Here is a 9,788-nt window from a genome sequence, read left to right as displayed (position 1 = left end):
TAAGTGTTTGCTAATTCAAGCATCCACAAACACCAATATCAGAGTCTAAGTCTAATTAATCAAGGGAGGGGAGTGACAAGTGAGGTTTCAATTGTGCGATGAGTGAAACACATCCTCTTCTACAAATGCCACTTGACTTGTTAACGGTTGAACGCTACCATTGAATCATATCCAGTGTTGTTTCATTAACGCCTCAAGTACCCCTAGCTACCGTTTGCACCGCATATCTTGAACATGCATTGATCTTTAATGCATATAGAGTACTCCAAACATCTGGGTACATGCATTAGACACAATTTATTAGTAACCCAGCCACAACACCACAAAACGACATCAACATCTACTACAGGTTCACTTGGAAATGAAAGCAAAGAGTGCATGCTTGTTAAGTTCTCTACACAGGAAGAATCGACATAGTCAAATGCAACTCCTCATGAGTATAAACAACCTTCTCCACATAGAGTTGGCTATCTTCCAAATTCCAATGCAGCAATAAGCTTCTTGAACCCATCTTGTTCTAATTCTTTCAACAAATGCTGCATTGACAAGCGCTTTTTAATCACTTTGGAGAACCATAAGCTGTCGTAATCATTATCCACCAATCCATCAATTGACCTCCATATTAACTCATACTTGCTAACAACACGATAACATAGGAGGTAAGTAGTGAGGTCATTAATGTCCAATTGATGAACCTTCCATCCATGATGGGCTACTATAGCAACAGCTATTCTCATGTAGATGCCCGAGAAGTAGGTGCAAAGGTCTCTTCATAGTCTACGCCTTTCTCATATGCATAGCCTTTGGCAACCAGCCTAGCCTTGTACCTGTCAAGCCTAGCCTTGTACCTGTCAACAATACCATCTGGCTTACGCTTAACCTTGTACACCCACTTTCCAATGGCTTTCTTACCTAAAGGTAAATCCACAAGCTCCCAAGTTTCATTCTTATGTATGGGTGTTAACCCTCACGGCTCACGGAGACCCCATCACCTACGACGGACGTGTATTATGTATTTGGTAGAGTCAGGTACCGGGCTTGTCGGACCAATAGGAAAAGGATAGGAGTGATCGCCGATGAGAGGCGCACTCTAACTGGGACATTCAAGGGATTAGTTGGCTAAGCATGGGCGCCCAAGTGTGAATGGGGTGAGCTCATATAAAATCCAACTAAACCTAAAATTCATTCATTCTCTCATTTGTGCAATAGAAGAGTGCTCTTGCTCCATCTCCATCTCCATCTTCTTCTTCTTCACCTCCTTGTGTGTGTGTGTATGTGTGTGTGTGTGTGAGAGAGAGAGAGAGAGAGAGAGAGAGAGAGAGAGAGAGAGAGAGAGAGAGACAGAGAGAGAGGGAGAGTGTGTGTGCGATCGAGCATTACGAAGGCACGACGGCGGCGAAGCTGTTGAACGCGGCACAACTGCAGCTTCTTCTTCATCGCGGCGAGGAATCCACCACGAAGGCGAGCGTAGAGCGGTGAGTGACACACCCTTTGCTCTCTTGAGCTTGCTAGTTTAGGCTTGTTGTGTGCTTGGAGCCATTTGTGGCTCGCACACGGTGTATCGGCAAGTCCCTTGCTTTGACAGTGCAGTAAGGAGCGCACATTTTTGGCACCGCTGCCGGGGAAATGCCCTACACTAAGCTCGGTTAAGCACTTTACGCTTTCTTGTGATGCAATTTCAATTGAAGGATTTGTGAAGAAGGAAGGTGTGTGGTTGTGTGGAGAAGGATTTGTGAAGAAGGAAGGTGTGTGGTTGTGTGGAGAAGATTTTTGTTACAGTGTACTGTCTTTTTTGTTTTCTGTAAAGAAGGAGTTACAATTTTTTTGCAATGTATTGTTAGAATTAAGGTATTAGCTATGGAATGTTAGTTCTGTAAGGTTAGTTTTGTAGATATGTTAGCTACTATAGTACTGTGTAAACAGTGTTAGAGTGTGTGTGGTAGTATCTCTATTAGCTGTAAGTAGATAAGTTAGGTGTAGGTTAAGTGTGTGTGTGTGCGCGCGCGGCGCGGTCGCGTCGACTTTAATTTTTTTTTTTAAATCTTTAAAAAATATATATATATATATTTTAAAAAGAAGGATCGGGCTGGGGATTATTCCCCAAGCTCAAGCCCAAACCTAGACCTCAGTCCTCAGTTTTAAAATATAGTTTATACACCTTTTTATATTTAAAAACTATTTTTAGGATTTCGAGGACTATAAAGACTATTTTTAGGATTTCGAGGGCTTCACGTAGCCGAATAGGGGGCTGTAAAGCACGGCACGTTCCTTTAGCCAAAATGCTCGTCTTGAGCTATTACACGCCATATTTTGTGGCTTGGTTACAAAAAATAACCAAGAATAACGAAAAACTTGGGTTATAAACACCTAAAAAAAAAAAAAAAAAAAACTAAGTGCGCGGCCTTCACGGGCACTCACCAACGCGCTTAGAGTGTGGAAGTCATATGAACCTACGCTCTGGACGAGTGTTAGAGCACGAGCATATTGGTAGTGCCTCCATTTACGCGGGCACCCATTATTCCTCCACCCTAGGTTCTGGACCCTCGGCCGGGACTCAAGGTAGCGCGACCCAAGATCCTCATATCGCATCTAGTGATTCTTCCTCTGACTACGAAGTCATGGAGGGGTATCCTACACCAAACCCTGATAGTTCAAGTCAAGACATGCATGCCATGGGCCCACGGCCCGGGTCTAGCGTGTTTAGCCGCTTAAAAGAGACCCTTAGTAGAGCTACTCGCTCCGAACATGCGGTTAATGGAATAAATGAAGGGAGTGGGGAAGTAAATTCGTCATTCATGCTTAAAATAGACCCTATGCTTCTTGAGAGTGTGCATGTGAATGTTCCATCCACTGCACCTCCTGATCCTTTAGGACTATCTCCCTTTGAGGTTCTACTACCCGATGGTAGGAGTCTTGCCGAAGTGAAAGAGATCGAACACTATATGCAAGCAACAAGGGAGAGGGAAATTGAGAACCTACGAAAGCTAGAACAAAGTCGAGCCCTGAAAGCAAAGGCTCCTATGACAACAATCATGCCAGCCAAGCAACCGAGTGCTCCCAAGGTAGCAGTCACGGAGGGACAAGCGATGGGGAGCAATAATGCTTCCACTTCAAGGGAAACCTCCAGCACGCCAGGCCTAGATGGGATATTCCTAAATGAAAATTGGGAGTATGACCTACAAGCAAAAGCTTTAATTGATCGATACACAGGACACACCTATCATGTGGGTTGGTTAGATGTTCTACAATCCACATCGGGTGCTACTAGCATAGATGAGCAACAACAGAAAGTCTGTGATGTCCTCCATAGGATTGTCGAGTTAGAAAGACAGAACACAGGGATCAACATGCCTTCAACAGGCCTAATGAGATTCTTGGATATAGAAAAGGCCAACCGACCAACCCTATCACAAATGGAGACTCCCTCAGTGAGCCCCATTGATCCTCCATATGTTGTTTCGCCGGGAGCCTCAGTACAATCTGAGCCCACAAGTGGCAGCTTTACCTTCCCAGATCTAGCTCATCTTTCTCTTAATGACACTACGGATACCATGCATATCCCAGTGGTGAGCATGACAAGAAGTACACCATGGAGTTCATTTGTTAATACTGCGCCGATGCCTAGTAGCACAGTGCCCCCAACTATACCTACATGTATGTATCAATCATGTGCACCTGTCGTACCTCAGCCTCATGTAGCTCCTACACCTCCGATTATTCCAAGAGCTTACAATCCACAATGGAATTATCCAAGCTCTTATACAAGTGGAGCCATGCCATTTAATAATAACATGCCATATCAGGCACCCCCTATGCCTAGGGCCACGCCTGTAAACTTTGGACCACCGTCTGGTACACCACCATACGAAATATGGGACCCAAGAGCCGCGCGTATGCCAAGGCCAAGGCCAACTTCGATCTCACATGTGGTTCTAGGAGCACATACACCCATTATACCTTCTCAAATAGGAGATTTGGCAGCATTTGCTCAAACTATCGGTCGGTCTATTGCGGAAAACATGCGTAGTGCACCTGATAGAGAGCCTAGGAGCAAGGCAGTTCAAGTAGCTAAGCTCACATAGAAATTCAGTGGAGACGGAGATGCTAGAAAGCATATGGAAGTCTTTGAACATGTGTGCGATTCCTTGGAAGAGCACAATGAGTTACATAAGTGTAAGGCTTTGAGTTTGACCCTAAGTGGAAAGGCTGGAGATTGGTATAGAACCTTAAGAGTAGAAGAGAAAACGATCTACTCTACTCTTAGGAGACTGTTCTTAAAAGAATACATACGAGAGGGAGTACTTTGGGGTGTAGCCTCTCAGCTCCAGAAAGCCCAACGAGAAGAAGGTGAATCCGTGAGAGACTTCATTAGTCGCCTAAAGAATTTGAATTCTCAATGCAATCCAAACGAGCGATTCAACAACAACCAATTGCTCGATAGATTCATTAGGGGACTACGACATGAAAGTATCTATAATGGCCTAGTCATTAGAGGTATCACTACTTGGGAAGCAGTCCATGAATGCAATCCAATTGGAGGATAATTTAATGATTGCAGGAGAAAGAGTGTCCGCCGAGCCGAAGTCTAGTGGCTCGCAAGCGTCAGGGCATGAACCAATGAAGATAAAGCCAATCGTGAAAGAGCAAATGATATCTGAGATGACTTTGGCAGATCTCACCAAGGCCATCCAAGAAAGCCTTAGGGGTAATCGTGCTCCACAAAACACTCATATGTATCCAAGAAGGGAGCAACAATGGTGCTCAATTTTCTTGGGCCCACATACTACGAGTGAATGCCCTACTTTCAGAGTAAAGTTTAACGGGACTTGTAACGTGTGTGGTAGGTATGGCCATCAAGCAAAGGATTACCTAATGCTTAAACGCATCATGGAAAATAGACCGCCTATAGCTTGGGCAGACTCACCTCGAGTTCCTGCATTGATGCCTACCCCACCCATGGAGCAACAGTTGCCATTACAGCACATGGTCCCTAGAACCCAAAATGTGATCCAAACCACACCGTTGCCACCTCCAGTGCTAGGACCGCAACCCCCTCATCCAAGAGTTACACCTATGAACCAAATAGGTTGCGAGTCATCTAGTACTTATGTAGATTGCGAAGAGGACATAGACTCTAGTATCACCTATGGAGTCGACATGCTTGAGGAGTGTCCCATGTACTATATGGAAGACCATTGGGGACAAATCAAACCGGTATATCAAGCTACTGCGCTAGCAGCAAGAGGCCAAAACATTAATAGTTTTGCTAGGAGACCACCTCTTCAGTGCTACGAATGTGGTGGACCACATCGAGTAGCTGAGTGCCCCATTAGAATGCAAAAGAATGCCGCACTAATGCAAACAAGTCAAGGGAGTGCATTGGCAATGCCAATACTCACTTGTAATCGTTGTGGCATAGATCATTTGATCGCACAGTGTCCTAACAATCCAAACGCACCGAAAATCACACCATTGAACTTAATAGAGATTGTTGATGGGACACCACCAACTATAAACATAGCACCAGTGATTGCACTCACATGGTCGATGCTCCAAAAGCAAAATTACATCCTCGAAGAGAGAGATGCTGCATCCATTGGCCGAGCGAGAAAGAAGAAAACACGAAGAAAGAAATCCCTTAATGCTTCTAGCTCAAAACCTAGTTCAAAGACTAACATAGGGACAGGAGAGGATCCCGTGTATATGAATGACCCTGAGGATGACTCAGATTCGATAGAGACCACGGAGATCAAAACTATTACTACAAAGGAAAAAGCCAGTGAGGAGGATCACGAGAGGGAATTACGACGAACACCAAAAGAGTATTCAAAGTTAAACCACCCAGTTGCGAACCCCCAAGATAAGCCACGAGAGACAAAAAATGAGGATTGCAAGAGAAAGATTGGAACCTATCCAAACCCAACAGTGGAAATTGAACGAGTCCAACAACTGAGTGGTTTGGTGGAAGAAACTCAACGAACATTAGAACCTGAACCCAAACATATCCAGATGTCGGACACAGTGTTTCCCACACAAGTTCAACCTCACAAGAACTACAGGCCGTTAGCTATACCCATTATCATTCGGGAAGAGAGTGAGGGTAGGACATCTGAAAGTGGACACATACCTTTCCTACTAGAGAGAATGTTTGGTGAGGGAATGCCCGACCCCCTTGAGGAAGTGGAGATTCCATCTTCACCATTCTCTTGTCAGGGTCCTACGTCCCACAAGATGCCATTAAATGTTGCCAAATTGATGGATTTCATGTCTTCAGAAGTTAGAACCACCATCATGTCCAAACTATATAAAGACCCCGAGCTAGTCTCAGCACTTCGAGCCTTCCTCAATGGAGAATTACAGGCCGGATTACCACAGTTTGCACATATGAACAAACCTGACTCGGTAATGAATGATGAGGAACATTTAGCACCACCATATGACCTAGCGGGACATGAATCTGTAATTGTAGTAACCGTTAACAAGTTGGGGCAATACTTTGAAGGTGATGAATCTAGTGCTACTCTACCAATCACTACTAAAGGATTAACTGTAAAGGGGGTCCTTGGCGGTGGTGCGGGAGTCAGCATGGTGACAAAGAGTTGTTGGGAGTTAATGGGGCGACCTCACCTTGAAGCCACAAGGGTAGTGGTAAAAATACATAATGGATCTATTGTTATGCCTATTGGAATGCTAAAGGATCTCAGGATCAAGGTCTTGGGACACAAGGTAAGGTAGACTTTCATTGTTATGGATTTTTCCAAGCATCCTATGTCATTTGAGATGATCTTAGGGCGTCCATTCATGAGGGAAGCAAAAATGGTGCATGACTGGTCCAAAAACCACGTCTACTTACAGTTCCAAGACTCTGTCATTCGAGTTGATCTTTTAAGTGGTCGAACGCATCGTCTAGGAAATAAATTCATCATTGATAATCGATCAAACACAACAATTCACTCAGCTCCATTACAATATTGTTACACATGTAACGAAGACACGGATATTGGGGAGAACTCTCCTTATATGGATATTCTACCTGGGATGAGTGAGTCGGACAATGTGGATTGGGTCCACCTAGCAGCAACCATAGACACTTGGGGAAATAGGGGGACGATCTGGGTAACACCTGAGGGGGATGAAATGCCTGTACCCTTAAATATGCTACAATCAATGCATATAGCTTCTGACAAGACTCATCCTAATGTAACGAAGAAAACATACAAGTGGGTCCTTAAAGCTTCTTTAGTGACCATAGCTAGTGCTAAAAAACAGAATCCTTGTAAGAAATGTACCACTCACTCCAAGAAAAGTAAGAAAATGTTGCGATGGATCCCTAAACGACTATTGGAAGCCCAAGGCTACTATCAAGGAAATGATAAAATTTGGGTGCCAAAATGTAGATTGTGCTCTTACCTATCACCTGACCCATGTGAGCCCAATCCCGTAGCTCCAAAACGAATCAATGATCGTGGAAAGAAAAAAATCACAGAATGCTACACACCCGCTCCTGAGCTAGTTTGGGTACCAAAGAAAGAACGATTTGTTCCACCTAGCTCAGGAAGGGGGGAGTCCCATGAAGCTTTTAGCTCCTCATGTAATGCATCCGTAGAGGTAAAAGCTTCTCCACAGCCTCCACTTACAATAGTGGACCTCCATAAAGCTACAAAGGAATCCACACCTCCCAGTGTTCAAGAATCACCTGATGAACTACTTCAAGTTCGATCTTGGGAGAGTACCTTACCACCCTTGCAACTCGACGAGGCGCCTAAGGTAATAGAAAACTACTGGCAAAAATCTCCACCTATTACCAATTGGAACAATTGGTTTCAAAGGGTGACAAGCTCATTTCAAACGGTATGATCTACCCAAGGAAGGGGGGAGTGTTTGCTGACAGTCATCATTCATTTGTTTCCCTCTCAACCTTTTTTTCTGACCTCTCAATCACCAATCTTAGGGAATGTACATATAAAGCTTTATACTCACAAAAAACAAAAAAATAAAGAGCAAGAGCAATTAGCAAACGAGTATGCACAATAAAAGTCAAAACATTGACCCAGACCTACACATTTACATCCAGTACACTGAAACAGAAACCTATTTCATGAAACACCTTTGATCCTCATCACTTGAGTGATGGAGGGTAGGTAAGATTAGTACGATAGGAGTGTTTCTGTTTTAGAGTTGAGTGATTATCAAAGTTCTCTTTTCCCACTGATGTGCCTCCTAGAGGTATTGTTTGTGTTCATAGCGTGTACAAGAACGTGTTGCTGTGGTTAGGATTTGGACCTTCATGGAATCTTTATCTCGACTCACTCTTCAAATCAAGCGCGACCATCGACACAAACAGGTGTTTCTTGTCCATTAGCATTGCCCCTTATCTTTTTTGCATCTATGATTTTCTGCTTTAATTGTGATTGGTAGCCTAATATTCACCGCATTTGCTTAGTATCAAACATTTAATTCAATGTAATTTTTTTTCATAATCACTTGTCTAGGTTTAAAAATCCAGCAGTCCGACTAAGCTAGTTTGACCAAGTTAGGTGTTAGAAATCTTCTCTTAATACCATGGGGAATGCCTTCCTAATAATCAATGGTTACTTAGGTTCTTAATCCGATTTAGGCAGCATTGTGTGAAATGTACTAGGGCTTTCTAGTGGGCTTGACCCTAATGACCTTTAGCTTAAGTATTATAAAGGGAGTTTACTAGTGTGATGAGCCTGGGGAGGTGTATCAGTGTTATATGACCCCCCAAAGTTACAAAATTAAAATGATGAAAATGAACAAACAAAAAATCAAAGTGCCACATTGTAAAATCTTAAGCTAGAAGAGAAATCTCAGCTTGATTGGGTACTTCACTCACATGTATCGCCTATGGTACTAGAGCCCTAGAGGTTCCCAGTATGGGCGCTTTTTCTTGAAAAGCAAAAAACCCAAGGCATACAAAATAAGCACACACATCAAAATTGAATCATTGTGAAAAGAATTTGGTGGGTCAAAGAAAAGGTAATCAGTCAGGCGATGATTTCATGAGAAATTCCTTTTATCGTCGCTTAACTACAAGGTCCTCTAGGTATAGCCTCTAGTCTGCCCTCAAACATGAATACTTGGCTCTCGCAATTAAACAACTTAATTAACTAGAGAAAATTAAGAAGCTTACCCATGGTATTAATAGTCGATCTATAGTGCCTTTCGACCGTCAAATTAGTGACCCCAGACTTGTTTAATTTTTTACCTTTACATATGTTTATGCATTTGATTACATTGCAATTTAATGTTCATTACTGACAAATTGTTTGAAATTCTTTTACCAATCAATTCGTCTACCTAAAACTGCATATGCTTTTTAATCACTTATGAGAATGCAATTATTGTGCCAATGTTGTTTGATTTTGCAGTGACTGAAGAAGGCTAAGGACATTCATTTCAAATGCTCTTCCACCTCGACGAATGAGCTTCAACTCAATAGCTTCCGAGGATGGAATGTACATCAGGAAGGGGGGCATGTTAACCCTCACGGCTCACGGACACCCCATCACCTACGACGGACGTGTATTATGTATTTGGTAGAGTCAGGTACCGAGCTTGTCGGACCAATAGGAAAAGGGTAAGAGTGATCACCGATGAGAGGCGCACTCTAACTGGGACATTCAAGGGATTAGTTGGCTAAGCATGGGCGCCCAAGTGTGAATGGGGTGAGCTCATATAAAAGCCAACTAAACCTAAAATTCATTCATTCTCTCATTTGTGCAATAGAAGAGTGCTCTTGCTCCATCTCCATCTCCATCTTCTTC

Source organism: Adiantum capillus-veneris, chromosome 24 (genome assembly GCF_014529385.1).
Source record: "Adiantum capillus-veneris isolate H3 chromosome 24, ASM1452938v2, whole genome shotgun sequence".
In the NCBI taxonomy this organism is placed as follows: domain Eukaryota; kingdom Viridiplantae; phylum Streptophyta; class Polypodiopsida; order Polypodiales; family Pteridaceae; genus Adiantum; species Adiantum capillus-veneris.
The sequence above is the reverse complement of the archived record's forward strand: the minus strand, read 5'-3'. Positions refer to the sequence as shown.